General features: G+C 40.3%; 10 non-coding genes across 10 annotated transcripts; all 10 read left to right on the top strand.

The window, feature by feature from the left end:
• Nucleotides 1–516: 516 nt before the first annotated feature.
• Nucleotides 517–588, top strand: TRNAD-GUC (transfer RNA aspartic acid (anticodon GUC)). The gene has a single exon. It is a non-coding gene; the product is annotated as a tRNA-Asp (tRNA).
• Nucleotides 589–1,333: 745 nt separating this feature from the next.
• TRNAD-GUC (transfer RNA aspartic acid (anticodon GUC)) lies at nt 1,334–1,405 on the top strand. Its single transcript has one exon. It is a non-coding gene; the product is annotated as a tRNA-Asp (tRNA).
• Nucleotides 1,406–2,150: 745 nt separating this feature from the next.
• TRNAD-GUC (transfer RNA aspartic acid (anticodon GUC)) lies at nt 2,151–2,222 on the top strand. The gene has a single exon. It is a non-coding gene; the product is annotated as a tRNA-Asp (tRNA).
• A 745-nt stretch (nt 2,223–2,967) lies between these two features.
• Nucleotides 2,968–3,039, top strand: TRNAD-GUC (transfer RNA aspartic acid (anticodon GUC)). The gene has a single exon. It is a non-coding gene; the product is annotated as a tRNA-Asp (tRNA).
• A 745-nt stretch (nt 3,040–3,784) lies between these two features.
• TRNAD-GUC (transfer RNA aspartic acid (anticodon GUC)) lies at nt 3,785–3,856 on the top strand. Its single transcript has one exon. It is a non-coding gene; the product is annotated as a tRNA-Asp (tRNA).
• A 745-nt stretch (nt 3,857–4,601) lies between these two features.
• On the top strand, nt 4,602–4,673 carry TRNAD-GUC (transfer RNA aspartic acid (anticodon GUC)). Its single transcript has one exon. It is a non-coding gene; the product is annotated as a tRNA-Asp (tRNA).
• A 1,555-nt stretch (nt 4,674–6,228) lies between these two features.
• Nucleotides 6,229–6,300, top strand: TRNAD-GUC (transfer RNA aspartic acid (anticodon GUC)). Its single transcript has one exon. It is a non-coding gene; the product is annotated as a tRNA-Asp (tRNA).
• A 1,561-nt stretch (nt 6,301–7,861) lies between these two features.
• On the top strand, nt 7,862–7,933 carry TRNAD-GUC (transfer RNA aspartic acid (anticodon GUC)). Its single transcript has one exon. It is a non-coding gene; the product is annotated as a tRNA-Asp (tRNA).
• A 745-nt stretch (nt 7,934–8,678) lies between these two features.
• Nucleotides 8,679–8,750, top strand: TRNAD-GUC (transfer RNA aspartic acid (anticodon GUC)). The gene has a single exon. It is a non-coding gene; the product is annotated as a tRNA-Asp (tRNA).
• A 3,196-nt stretch (nt 8,751–11,946) lies between these two features.
• TRNAD-GUC (transfer RNA aspartic acid (anticodon GUC)) lies at nt 11,947–12,018 on the top strand. Its single transcript has one exon. It is a non-coding gene; the product is annotated as a tRNA-Asp (tRNA).
• Nucleotides 12,019–13,808: the final 1,790 nt, after the last annotated feature.

Below are 13,808 nucleotides of genomic sequence, written 5' to 3'. Positions count from 1 at the left end.
TTAAAATTGGCTCACGCTGTAACACAGGAGACAGCTATGTAGTGGACAAGTCTCTTGTGAGCTAAACCTGATTATGACATCACATCAATGAAGCAAAGCTGAAACTATTGTATGCCTACAGAGTATAGACTGAGAGAGAAGTGTCTTTTCCTATGGATTGCAGGCTAAAATGGACTTGCATCCCCTACTTTCAAAGGGAGTAACTGTATAGTAAGTGAGATAGATAGACCGATATCATGTAAGCTTCCTGGCCATTACCGACCAGAAGAGGATAACAGAAAAAGGTTTTTAATTGAAATGACTATCTTTTTTGCAAAGTGGTATTGTAGTCTTTGTTTCAGCTGAGACAAAAATAAATCTTTTTATCTGCTTCTTATTTAGGGTTTTATGTTAGCTTGATAACATGTAGCACATAATCTCTGTGGCCAATGACACAGACGCATCTCGAGACCTCACCCTGACATGTTTTTGGGTGTATTTTCAGCTCCAATTTTGCCTGCAGATTCACCAAGTTAGTCCTCGTTAGTATAGTGGTGAGTATCCCCGCCTGTCACGCGGGAGACCGGGGTTCGATTCCCCGACGGGGAGAACATTGCAAGTTTTTATCAGGTTCAGAGATTCGTTGCTCAAGGTTATGGAGAATCAAAGTCCGAATCCAATTGTAGCGTGTAAAATATACCACTTGATTTTTAGAGCATAAGAAAGAACCAGAAACACCAATTGCATAGCCTCGTTTTTAGTTTGGGTGTCACCCCTTGCTTTTATCTAGCATGGCATGTACTGTTTTTGTGCATTACAATATTTGCATATCATCCTCTTAAAATTGGCTCACGCTGTAACACAGGAGACAGCTATGTAGTGGACAAGTCTCTTGTGAGCTAAACCTGATTATGACATCACATCAATGAAGCAAAGCTGATACTATTGTATGCCTACAGAGTATAGACTGAGAGAGAAGTGTCTTTTCCTATGAATTGCAGGCTAAAATGGACTTGCATCCCCTACTTTCAAAGGGAGTAACTGTATAGTAAGTGAGATAGGTAGACCGATATCATGTAAGCTTCCTGGCCATTACCGACCAGTAGAGGATAACAGAAAAAGGTTTTTAATTGAAATGACTATCTTTTTTGCAAAGTGGTATTGTAGTCTTTGTTTCAGCTGAGACAAAAATAAATCTTTTTATCTGCTTCTTATTTAGGGTTTTATGTTAGCTTGATAACATGTAGCACATAATCTCTGTGGCCAATGACACAGACGCATCTCGAGACCTCACCCTGACATGTTTTTGGGTGTATTTTCAGCTCCAATTTTGCCTGCAGATTCACCAAGTTAGTCCTCGTTAGTATAGTGGTGAGTATCCCCGCCTGTCACGCGGGAGACCGGGGTTCGATTCCCCGACGGGGAGAACATTGCAAGTTTTTATCAGGTTCAGAGATTCGTTGCTCAAGGTTATGGAGAATCAAAGTCCGAATCCAATTGTAGCGTGAAAAATATACCACTTGATTTTGAGAGCATAAGAAAGAACCAGAAACACCAATTGCATAGCCTCGTTTTTAGTTTGGGTGTCACCCCTTGCTTTTATCTAGCATGGCATGTACTGTTTTTGTGCATTACAATATTTGCATATCATCCTCTTAAAATTGGCTCACGCTGTAACACAGGAGACAGCTATGTAGTGGACAAGTCTCTTGTGAGCTAAACCTGATTATGACATCACATCAATGAAGCAAAGCTGATACTATTGTATGCCTACAGAGTATAGACTGAGAGAGAAGTGTCTTTTCCTATGGATTGCAGGCTAAAATGGACTTGCATCCCCTACTTTCAAAGGGAGTAACTGTATAGTAAGTGAGATAGATAGACCGATATCATGTAAGCTTCCTGGCCATTACCGACCAGTAGAGGATAACAGAAAAAGGTTTTTAATTGAAATAACTATCTTTTTTGCAAAGTTGTATTGTAGTCTTTGTTTCAGCTGAGACAAAAATAAATCTTTTTATCTGCTTCTTATTTAGGGTTTTATGTTAGCTTGATAACATGTAGCACATAATCTCTGTGGCCAATGACACAGACGCATCTCGAGACCTCACCCTGACATGTTTTTGGGTGTATTTTCAGCTCCAATTTTGCCTGCAGATTCACCAAGTTAGTCCTCGTTAGTATAGTGGTGAGTATCCCCGCCTGTCACGCGGGAGACCGGGGTTCGATTCCCCGACGGGGAGAACATTGCAAGTTTTTATCAGGTTCAGAGATTCGTTGCTCAAGGTTATGGAGAATCAAAGTCCGAATCCAATTGTAGCGTGTAAAATATACCACTTGATTTTTAGAGCATAAGAAAGAACCAGAAACACCAATTGCATAGCCTCGTTTTTAGTTTGGGTGTCACCCCTTGCTTTTATCTAGCATGGCATGTACTGTTTTTGTGCATTACAATATTTGCATATCATCCTCTTAAAATTGGCTCACGCTGTAACACAGGAGACAGCTATGTAGTGGACAAGTCTCTTGTGAGCTAAACCTGATTATGACATCACATCAATGAAGCAAAGCTGATACTATTGTATGCCTACAGAGTATAGACTGAGAGAGAAGTGTCTTTTCCTATGAATTGCAGGCTAAAATGGACTTGCATCCCCTACTTTCAAAGGGAGTAACTGTATAGTAAGTGAGATAGGTAGACCGATATCATGTAAGCTTCCTGGCCATTACCGACCAGTAGAGGATAACAGAAAAAGGTTTTTAATTGAAATGACTATCTTTTTTGCAAAGTGGTATTGTAGTCTTTGTTTCAGCTGAGACAAAAATAAATCTTTTTATCTGCTTCTTATTTAGGGTTTTATGTTAGCTTGATAACATGTAGCACATAATCTCTGTGGCCAATGACACAGACGCATCTCGAGACCTCACCCTGACATGTTTTTGGGTGTATTTTCAGCTCCAATTTTGCCTGCAGATTCACCAAGTTAGTCCTCGTTAGTATAGTGGTGAGTATCCCCGCCTGTCACGCGGGAGACCGGGGTTCGATTCCCCGACGGGGAGAACATTGCAAGTTTTTATCAGGTTCAGAGATTCGTTGCTCAAGGTTATGGAGAATCAAAGTCCGAATCCAATTGTAGCGTGAAAAATATACCACTTGATTTTGAGAGCATAAGAAAGAACCAGAAACACCAATTGCATAGCCTCGTTTTTAGTTTGGGTGTCACCCCTTGCTTTTATCTAGCATGGCATGTACTGTTTTTGTGCATTACAATATTTGCATATCATCCTCTTAAAATTGGCTCACGCTGTAACACAGGAGACAGCTATGTAGTGGACAAGTCTCTTGTGAGCTAAACCTGATTATGACATCACATCAATGAAGCAAAGCTGAAACTATTGTATGCCTACAGAGTATAGACTGAGAGAGAAGTGTCTTTTCCTATGGATTGCAGGCTAAAATGGACTTGCATCCCCTACTTTCAAAGGGAGTAACTGTATAGTAAGTGAGATAGATAGACCGATATCATGTAAGCTTCCTGGCCATTACCGACCAGTAGAGGATAACAGAAAAAGGTTTTTAATTGAAATGACTATTTTTTTTGCAAAGTGGTATTGTAGTCTTTGTTTCAGCTGAGACAAAAATAAATCTTTTTATCTGCTTCTTATTTAGGGTTTTATGTTAGCTTGATAACATGTAGCACATAATCTCTGTGGCCAATGACACAGACGCATCTCGAGACCTCACCCTGACATGTTTTTGGGTGTATTTTCAGCTCCAATTTTGCCTGCAGATTCACCAAGTTAGTCCTCGTTAGTATAGTGGTGAGTATCCCCGCCTGTCACGCGGGAGACCGGGGTTCGATTCCCCGACGGGGAGAACATTGCAAATTTTTATCAGGTTCAGAGATTCGTTGCTCAAGGTTATGGAGAATCAAAGTCCGAATCCAATTGTAGCGTGAAAAATATACCACTTGATTTTGAGAGCATAAGAAAGAACCAGAAACACCAATTGCATAGCCTTGTTTTTAGTTTGGGTATCACCCCTTGCTTTTATCTAGCATGGCATGTACTGTTTTTGTGCATTACAATATTTGCATATCATCCTCTTACAATTGGCTCATGCTGTAACACAGGAGACAGCTATGTAGTGGACAAGTCTCTTGTGAGCTAAACCTGATTATGACATCACATCAATGTAGCAAAGCTGAAACTATTGTATGCCTACAGAGTATAGACTGAGAGAGAAGTGTCTTTTCCTATGAATTGCAGGCTAAAATGGACTTGCATCCCCTACTTTCAAAGGGAGTAACTGTATAGTAAGTGAGATAGGTAGACCGATATCATGTAAGCTTCCTGGCCATTACCGACCAGTAGAGGATAACAGAAAAAGGTTTTTAATTGAAATGACTATCTTTTTTGCAAAGTGGTATTGTAGTCTTTGTTTCAGCTGAGACAAAAATAAATCTTTTTATCTGCTTCTTATTTAGGGTTTTATGTTAGCTTGATAACATGTAGCACATAATCTCTGTGGCCAATGACACAGACGCATCTCGAGACCTCACCCTGACATGTTTTTGGGTGTATTTTCAGCTCCAATTTTGCCTGCAGATTCACCAAGTTAGTCCTCGTTAGTATAGTGGTGAGTATACCCGCCTGTCACGCGGGAGACCGGGGTTCGATTCCCCGACGGGGAGAACATTGCAAGTTTTTATCAGGTTCAGAGATTCGTTGCTCAAGGTTATGGAGAATCAAAGTCCGAATCCAATTGTAGCGTGAAAAATATACCACTTGATTTTGAGAGCATAAGAAAGAACCAGAAACACCAATTGCATAGCCTCGTTTTTAGTTTGGGTGTCACCCCTTGCTTTTATCTAGCATGGCATGTACTGTTTTTGTGCATTACAATATTTGCATATCATCCTCTTAAAATTGGCTCACGCTGTAACACAGGAGACAGCTATGTAGTGGACAAGTCTCTTGTGAGCTAAACCTGATTATGACATCACATCAATGAAGCAAAGCTGAAACTATTGTATGCCTACAGAGTATAGACTGAGAGAGAAGTGTCTTTTCCTATGGATTGCAGGCTAAAATGGACTTGCATCCCCTACTTTCAAAGGGAGTAACTGTATAGTAAGTGAGATAGATAGACAGATATCATGTAAGCTTCCTGGCCATTACCGACCAGTAGAGGATAACAGAAAAAGGTTTTTAATTGAAATGACTATCTATTTTGCAAAGTGGTATTGTAGTCTTTGTTTCAGCTGAGACAAAAATAAATCTTTTTATCTGCTTCTTATTTAGGGTTTTATGTTAGCTTGATAACATGTAGCACATAATCTCTGTGGCCAATGACACAGACGCATCTCGAGACCTCACCCTGACATGTTTTTGGGTGTATTTTCAGCTCCAATTTTGCCTGCAGATTCACCAAGTTAGTCCTCGTTAGTATAGTGGTGAGTATCCCCGCCTGTCACGCGGGAGACCGGGTTCGATTCCCCGACGGGGAGAACATTGCAAGTTTTTATCAGGTTCAGAGATTCGTTGCTCAAGGTTATGGAGAATCAAAGTCCGAATCCAATTGTAGCGTGAAAAATATACCACTTGATTTTGAGAGCATAAGAAAGAAACACCAATTGCATAGCCTCGTTTTTAGTTTGGGTGTCACCCCTTGCTTTTATCTAGCATGGCATGTACTGTTTTTGTGCATTACAATATTTGCATATCATCCTCTTAAAATTGGCTCACGCTGTAACACAGGAGACAGCTATGTAGTGGACAAGTCTCTTGTGAGCTAAACCTGATTATGACATCACATCAATGAAGCAAAGCTGAAACTATTGTATGCCTACAGAGTATAGACTGAGAGAGAAGTGTCTTTTCCTATGGATTGCAGGCTAAAATGGACTTGCATCCCCTACTTTCAAAGGGAGTAACTGTATAGTAAGTTAGATAGATAGACCAATATCATGTAAGCTTCCTGGCCATGACCGACCAGTAGAGGATAACAGAAAATGGTTTTTAATTGAAATGACTATCTTTTTTGCAAAGTTGTATTGTAGTCTTTGTTTCAGCTGAGACAAAAATAAATCTTTTTATCTGCTTCTTATTTAGGGTTTTATGTTAGCTTGATAACATGTAGCACATAATCTCTGTGGCCAATGACACAGACGCATCTCGAGACCTCACCTTGACATGTTTTTGGGTGTATTTTCAGCTCCAATTTTGCCTGCAGATTCACCAAGTTAGTCCTCGTTAGTATAGTGGTGAGTATCCCTGCCTGTCACGCGGGAGACCGGGGTTCGATTCCCCGACGGGGAGAACATTGCAAGTTTTTATCAGGTTCAGAGATTCGTTGCTCAAGGTTATGGAGAATCAAAGTCCGAATCCAATTGTAGCGTGAAAAATATACCACTTGATTTTGAGAGCATAAGAAAGAACCAGAAACACCAATTGCATAGCCTCGTTTTTAGTTTGGGTGTCACCCCTTGCTTTTATCTAGCATGGCATGTACTGTTTTTGTGCATTACAATATTTGCATATCATCCTCTTAAAATTGGCTCACGCTGTAACACAGGAGACAGCTATGTAGTGGACAAGTCTCTTGTGAGCTAAACCTGATTATGACATCACATCAATGAAGCAAAGCTGAAACTATTGTATGCCTACAGAGTATAGACTGAGAGAGAAGTGTCTTTTCCTATGGATTGCAGGCTAAAATGGACTTGCATCCCCTACTTTCAAAGGGAGTAACTGTATAGTAAGTGAGATAGATAGACCGATATCATGTAAGCTTCCTGGCCATTACCGACCAGTAGAGGATAACAGAAAAAGGTTTTTAATTGAAATGACTATCTATTTTGCAAAGTGGTATTGTAGTCTTTGTTTCAGCTGAGACAAAAATAAATCTTTTTATCTGCTTCTTATTTAGGGTTTTATGTTAGCTTGATAACATGTAGCACATAATCTCTGTGGCCAATGACACAGACGCATCTCGAGACCTCACCCTGACATGTTTTTGGGTGTATTTTCAGCTCCAATTTTGCCTGCAGATTCACCAAGTTAGTCCTCGTTAGTATAGTGGTGAGTATCCCCGCCTGTCACGCGGGAGACCGGGTTCGATTCCCCGACGGGGAGAACATTGCAAGTTTTTATCAGGTTCAGAGATTCGTTGCTCAAGGTTATGGAGAATCAAAGTCCGAATCCAATTGTAGCGTGAAAAATATACCACTTGATTTTGAGAGCATAAGAAAGAACCAGAAACACCAATTGCATAGCCTCGTTTTTAGTTTGGGTGTCACCCCTTGCTTTTATCTAGCATGGCATGTACTGTTTTTGTGCATTACAATATTTGCATATCATCCTCTTAAAATTGGCTCACGCTGTAACACAGGAGACAGCTATGTAGTGGACAAGTCTCTTGTGAGCTAAACCTGATTATGACATCACATCAATGAAGCAAAGCTGAAACTATTGTATGCCTACAGAGTATAGACTGAGAGAGAAGTGTCTTTTCCTATGGATTGCAGGCTAAAATGGACTTGCATCCCCTACTTTCAAAGGGAGTAACTGTATAGTAAGTTAGATAGATAGGCCAATATCATGTAAGCTTCCTGGCCATGACCGACCAGTAGAGGATAACAGAAAATGGTTTTTAATTGAAATGACTATCTTTTTTGCAAAGTTGTATTGTAGTCTTTGTTTCAGCTGAGACAAAAATAAATCTTTTTATCTGCTTCTTATTTAGGGTTTTATGTTAGCTTGATAACATGTAGCACATAATCTCTGTGGCCAATGACACAGACGCATCTCGAGACCTCACCTTGACATGTTTTTGGGTGTATTTTCAGCTCCAATTTTGCCTGCAGATTCACCAAGTTAGTCCTCGTTAGTATAGTGGTGAGTATCCCTGCCTGTCACGCGGGAGACCGGGGTTCGATTCCCCGACGGGGAGAACATTGCAAGTTTTTATCAGGTTCAGAGATTCGTTGCTCAAGGTTATGGAGAATCAAAGTCCGAATCCAATTGTAGCGTGAAAAATATACCACTTGATTTTGAGAGCATAAGAAAGAACCAGAAACACCAATTGCATAGCCTCGTTTTTAGTTTGGGTGTCACCCCTTGCTTTTATCTAGCATGGCATGTACTGTTTTTGTGCATTACAATATTTGCATATCATCCTCTTAAAATTGGCTCACGCTGTAACACAGGAGACAGCTATGTAGTGGACAAGTCTCTTGTGAGCTAAACCTGATTATGACATCACATCAATGAAGCAAAGCTGAAACTATTGTATGCCTACAGAGTATAGACTGAGAGAGAAGTGTCTTTTCCTATGGATTGCAGGCTAAAATGGACTTGCATCCCCTACTTTCAAAGGGAGTAACTGTATAGTAAGTGAGATAGATAGACCAATATCATGTAAGCTTCCTGGCCATGACCGACCAGTAGAGGATAACAGAAAAAGGTTTTTAATTGAAATGACTATCTTTTTTGCAAAGTTGTATTGTAGTCTTTGTTTCAGCTGAGACAAAAATAAATATTTTTATCTGCTTCTTATTTAGGGTTTTATGTTAGCTTGATAACATGTAGCACATAATCTCTGTGGCCAATGACACAGACGCATCTCGATACCTCACCTTGACATGTTTTTGGGTGTATTTTCAGCTCCAATTTTGCCTGCAGATTCACCAAGTTAGTCCTCGTTAGTATAGTGGTGAGTATCCCTGCCTGTCACGCGGGAGACCGGGGTTCGATTCCCCGACGGGGAGAACATTGCAAGTTTTTATCAGGTTCAGAGATTCGTTGCTCAAGGTTATGGAGAATCAAAGTCCGAATCCAATTGTAGCGTGAAAAATATACCACTTGATTTTGAGAGCATAAGAAAGAACCAGAAACACCAATTGCATAGCCTCGTTTTTAGTTTGGGTATCACCCCTTGCTTTTATCTAGCATGGCATGTACTGTTTTTGTGCATTACAATATTTGCATATCATCCTCTTACAATTGGCTCATGCTGTAACACAGGAGACAGCTATGTAGTGGACAAGTCTCTTGTGAGCTAAACCTGATTATGACATCACATCAATGTAGCAAAGCTGAAACTATTGTATGCCTACAGAGTATAGACTGAGAGAGAAGTGTCTTTTCCTATGAATTGCAGGCTAAAATGGACTTGCATCCCCTACTTTCAAAGGGAGTAACTGTATAGTAAGTGAGATAGATACACCGATATCATGTAAGCTTCCTGGCCACGACCGACCAGTAGAGGATAAAAGAAAAAGGTTTTTAATTGAAATTACTATCTTTTTTGCAAAGTGGTATTGTAGTCTTTGTTTCAGCTGAGACAAAAATAAATCTTTTTATCTGCTTCTTATTTAGGGTTTTATGTTAGCTTGATAACATGTAGCACATAATCTCTGTGGCCAATGACACAGACGCATCTCGAGACCTCACCCTGACATGTTTTTGGGTGTATTTTCAGCTCCAATTTTGCCTGCAGATTCACCAAGTTAGTCCTCGTTAGTATAGTGGTGAGTATCCCCGCCCGTCACGCGGGAGACCGGGGTTCGATTCCCCGACTGGGAGAACATTGCAAGTTTTTATCAGGTTCAGAGATTCGTTGCTCAAGGTTATGGAGAATCAAAGTCCGAATCCAATTGTAGCGTGAAAAATATACCACTTGATTTTGAGAGCATAAGAAAGAACCAGAAACACCAATTGCATAGCCTCGTTTTTAGTTTGGGTGTCACCCCTTGCTTTTATCTAGCATGGCATGTACTGTTTTTGTGCATTACAATATTTGCATATCATCCTCTTAAAATTGGCTCACGCTGTAACACAGGAGACAGCTATGTAGTGGACAAGTCTCTTGTGAGCTAAACCTGATTATGACATCACATCAATGAAGCAAAGCTGAAACTATTGTATGCCTACAGAGTATAGACTGAGAGAGAAGTGTCTTTTCCTATGGATTGCAGGCTAAAATGGACTTGCATCCCCTACTTTCAAAGGGAGTAACTGTATAGTAAGTGAGATAGATAGACCGATATCATGTAAGCTTCCTGGCCATTACCGACCAGTAGAGGATAACAGAAAAAGGTTTTTAATTGAAATGACTATTTTTTTTGCAAAGTGGTATTGTAGTCTTTGTTTCAGCTGAGACAAAAATAAATCTTTTTATCTGCTTCTTATTTAGGGTTTTATGTTAGCTTGATAACATGTAGCACATAATCTCTGTGGCCAATGACACAGACGCATCTCGAGACCTCACCCTGACATGTTTTTGGGTGTATTTTCAGCTCCAATTTTGCCTGCAGATTCACCAAGTTAGTCCTCGTTAGTATAGTGGTGAGTATCCCCGCCTGTCACGCGGGAGACCGGGTTCGATTCCCCGACGGGGAGAACATTGCAAGTTTTTATCAGGTTCAGAGATTCGTTGCTCAAGGTTATGGAGAATCAAAGTCCGAATCCAATTGTAGCGTGAAAAATATACCACTTGATTTTGAGAGCATAAGAAAGAACCAGAAACACCAATTGCATAGCCTCGTTTTTAGTTTGGGTGTCACCCCTTGCTTTTATCTAGCATGGCATGTTCTGTTTTTGTGCATTACAATATTTGCATATCATCCTCTTAAAATTGGCTCACGCTGTAACACAGGAGACAGCTATGTAGTGGACAAGTCTCTTGTGAGCTAAACCTGATTATGACATCACATCAATGAAGCAAAGCTGAAACTATTGTATGCCTACAGAGTATAGACTGAGAGAGAAGTGTCTTTTCCTATGGATTGCAGGCAAAAAATGGACTTGCATCCCCTACTTTCAAAGGGAGTAACTGTATAGTAAGTGAGATAGATAGACCAATATCATGTAAGCTTCCTGGCCATGACCGACCAGTAGAGGATAACAGAAAAAGGTTTTTAATTGAAATGACTATCTTTTTTGCAAAGTGGTATTGTAGTCTTTGTTTCAGCTGAGACAAAAATAAATCTTTTTATCTGCTTCTTATTTAGGGTTTTATGTTAGCTTGATAACATGTAGCACATAATCTCTGTGGCCAATGACACAGACGCATCTCGAGACCTCACCCTGACATGTTTTTGGGTGTATTTTCAGCTCCAATTTTGCCTGCAGATTCACCAAGTTAGTCCTCATTAGTATAGTGGTGAGTATCCCCGCCTGTCACGCGGGAGACCAGGGTTCGATTCCCCGACGGGGAGAACATTGCAAGTTTTTATCAGGTTCAGAGATTCGTTGCTCAAGGTTATGGAGAATCAAAGTCCGAATCCAATTGTAGCGTGAAAAATATACCACTTGATTTTGAGAGCATAAGAAAGAACCAGAAACACCAATTGCATAGCCTCGTTTTTAGTTTGGGTGTCACCCCTTGCTTTTATCTAGCATGGCATGTACTGTTTTTGTGCATTACAATATTTGCATATCATCCTCTTAAAATTGGCTCACGCTGTAACACAGGAGACAGCTATGTAGTGGACAAGTCTCTTGTGAGCTAAACCTGATTATGACATCACATCAATGAAGCAAAGCTGAAACTATTGTATGCCTACAGAGTATAGACTGAGAGAGAAGTGTCTTTTCCTATGGATTGCAGGCTAAAATGGACTTGCATCCCCTACTTTCAAAGGGAGTAACTGTATAGTAAGTGAGATAGATAGACCAATATCATGTATGCTTCCTGGCCATGACCGACCAGTAGAGGATAACAGAAAAAGGTTTTTAATTGAAATGACTATCTTTTTTGCAAAGTTGTATTGTAGTCTTTGTTTCAGCTGAGACAAAAATAAATCTTTTTATCTGCTTCTTATTTAGGGTTTTATGTTAGCTTGATAACATGTAGCACATAATCTCTGTGGCCAATGACACAGACGCATCTCGAGACCTCACCTTGACATGTTTTTGGGTGTATTTTCAGCTCCAATTTTGCCTGCAGATTCACCAAGTTAGTCCTCGTTAGTATAGTGGTGAGTATCCCTGCCTGTCACGCGGGAGACCGGGGTTCGATTCCCCGACGGGGAGAACATTGCAAGTTTTTATCAGGTTCAGAGATTCGTTGCTCAAGGTTATGGAGAATCAAAGTCCGAATCCAATTGTAGCGTGAAAAATATACCACTTGATTTTGAGAGCATAAGAAAGAACCAGAAACACCAATTGCATAGCCTCGTTTTTAGTTTGGGTATCACCCCTTGCTTTTATCTAGCATGGCATGTACTGTTTTTGTGCATTACAATATTTGCATATCATCCTCTTACAATTGGCTCATGCTGTAACACAGGAGACAGCTATGTAGTGGACAAGTCTCTTGTGAGCTAAACCTGATTATGACATCACATCAATGTAGCAAAGCTGAAACTATTGTATGCCTACAGAGTATAGACTGAGAGAGAAGTGTCTTTTCCTATGAATTGCAGGCTAAAATGGACTTGCATCCCCTACTTTCAAAGGGAGTAACTGTATAGTAAGTGAGATAGATAGACCGATATCATGTAAGCTTCCTGGCCACGACCGACCAGTAGAGGATAAAAGAAAAAGGTTTTTAATTGAAATTACTATCTTTTTTGCAAAGTGGTATTGTAGTCTTTGTTTCAGCTGAGACAAAAATAAATCTTTTTATCTGCTTCTTATTTAGGGTTTTATGTTAGCTTGATAACATGTAGCACATAATCTCTGTGGCCAATGACACAGACGCATCTCGAGACCTCACCCTGACATGTTTTTGGGTGTATTTTCAGCTCCAATTTTGCCTGCAGATTCACCAAGTTAGTCCTCGTTAGTATAGTGGTGAGTATCCCCGCCCGTCACGCGGGAGACCGGGGTTCGATTCCCTGACTGGGAGAACATTGCAAGTTTTTATCAGGTTCAGAGATTCGTTGCTCAAGGTTATGGAGAATCAAAGTCCGAATCCAATTGTAGCGTGAAAAATATACCACTTGATTTTGAGAGCATAAGAAAGAACCAGAAACACCAATTGCATAGCCTCGTTTTTAGTTTGGGTGTCACCCCTTGCTTTTATCTAGCATGGCATGTACTGTTTTTGTGCATTACAATATTTGCATATCATCCTCTTAAAATTGGCTCACGCTGTAACACAGGAGACAGCTATGTAGTGGACAAGTCTCTTGTGAGCTAAACCTGATTATGACATCACATCAATGAAGCAAAGCTGAAACTATTGTATGCCTACAGAGTATAGACTGAGAGAGAAGTGTCTTTTCCTATGGATTGCAGGCTAAAATGGACTTGCATCCCCTACTTTCAAAGGGAGTAACTGTATAGTAAGTGAGATAGATAGACCGATATCATGTAAGCTTCCTGGCCATGACCGACCAGTAGAGGATAACAGAAAAAGGTTTTTAATTGAAATAACTATCTTTTTTGCAAAGTTGTATTGTAGTCTTTGTTTCAGCTGAGACAAAAATAAATCTTTTTATCTGCTTCTTATTTAGGGTTTTATGTTAGCTTGATAACATGTAGCACATAATCTCTGTGGCCAATGACACAGACGCATCTCGAGACCTCACCCTGACATGTTTTTGGGTGTATTTTCAGCTCCAATTTTGCCTGCAGATTCACCAAGTTAGTCCTCGTTAGTATAGTGGTGAGTATCCCCGCCTGTCACGCGGGAGACCGGGTTCGATTCCCCGACGGGGAGAACATTGCAAGTTTTTATCAGGTTCAGAGATTCGTTGCTCAAGGTTATGGAGAATCAAAGTCCGAATCCAATTGTAGCGTGAAAAATATACCACTTGATTTTGAGAGCATAAGAAAGAACCAGAAACACCAATTGCATAGCCTCGTTTTTAGTTTGG

This window comes from Pseudophryne corroboree, chromosome 11 (assembly GCF_028390025.1).
Source record: "Pseudophryne corroboree isolate aPseCor3 chromosome 11, aPseCor3.hap2, whole genome shotgun sequence".
Taxonomy (NCBI): domain Eukaryota; kingdom Metazoa; phylum Chordata; class Amphibia; order Anura; family Myobatrachidae; genus Pseudophryne; species Pseudophryne corroboree.
Note: the sequence above shows the minus strand (reverse complement) of the source record. Positions and strands in the feature narration are given on the sequence as shown.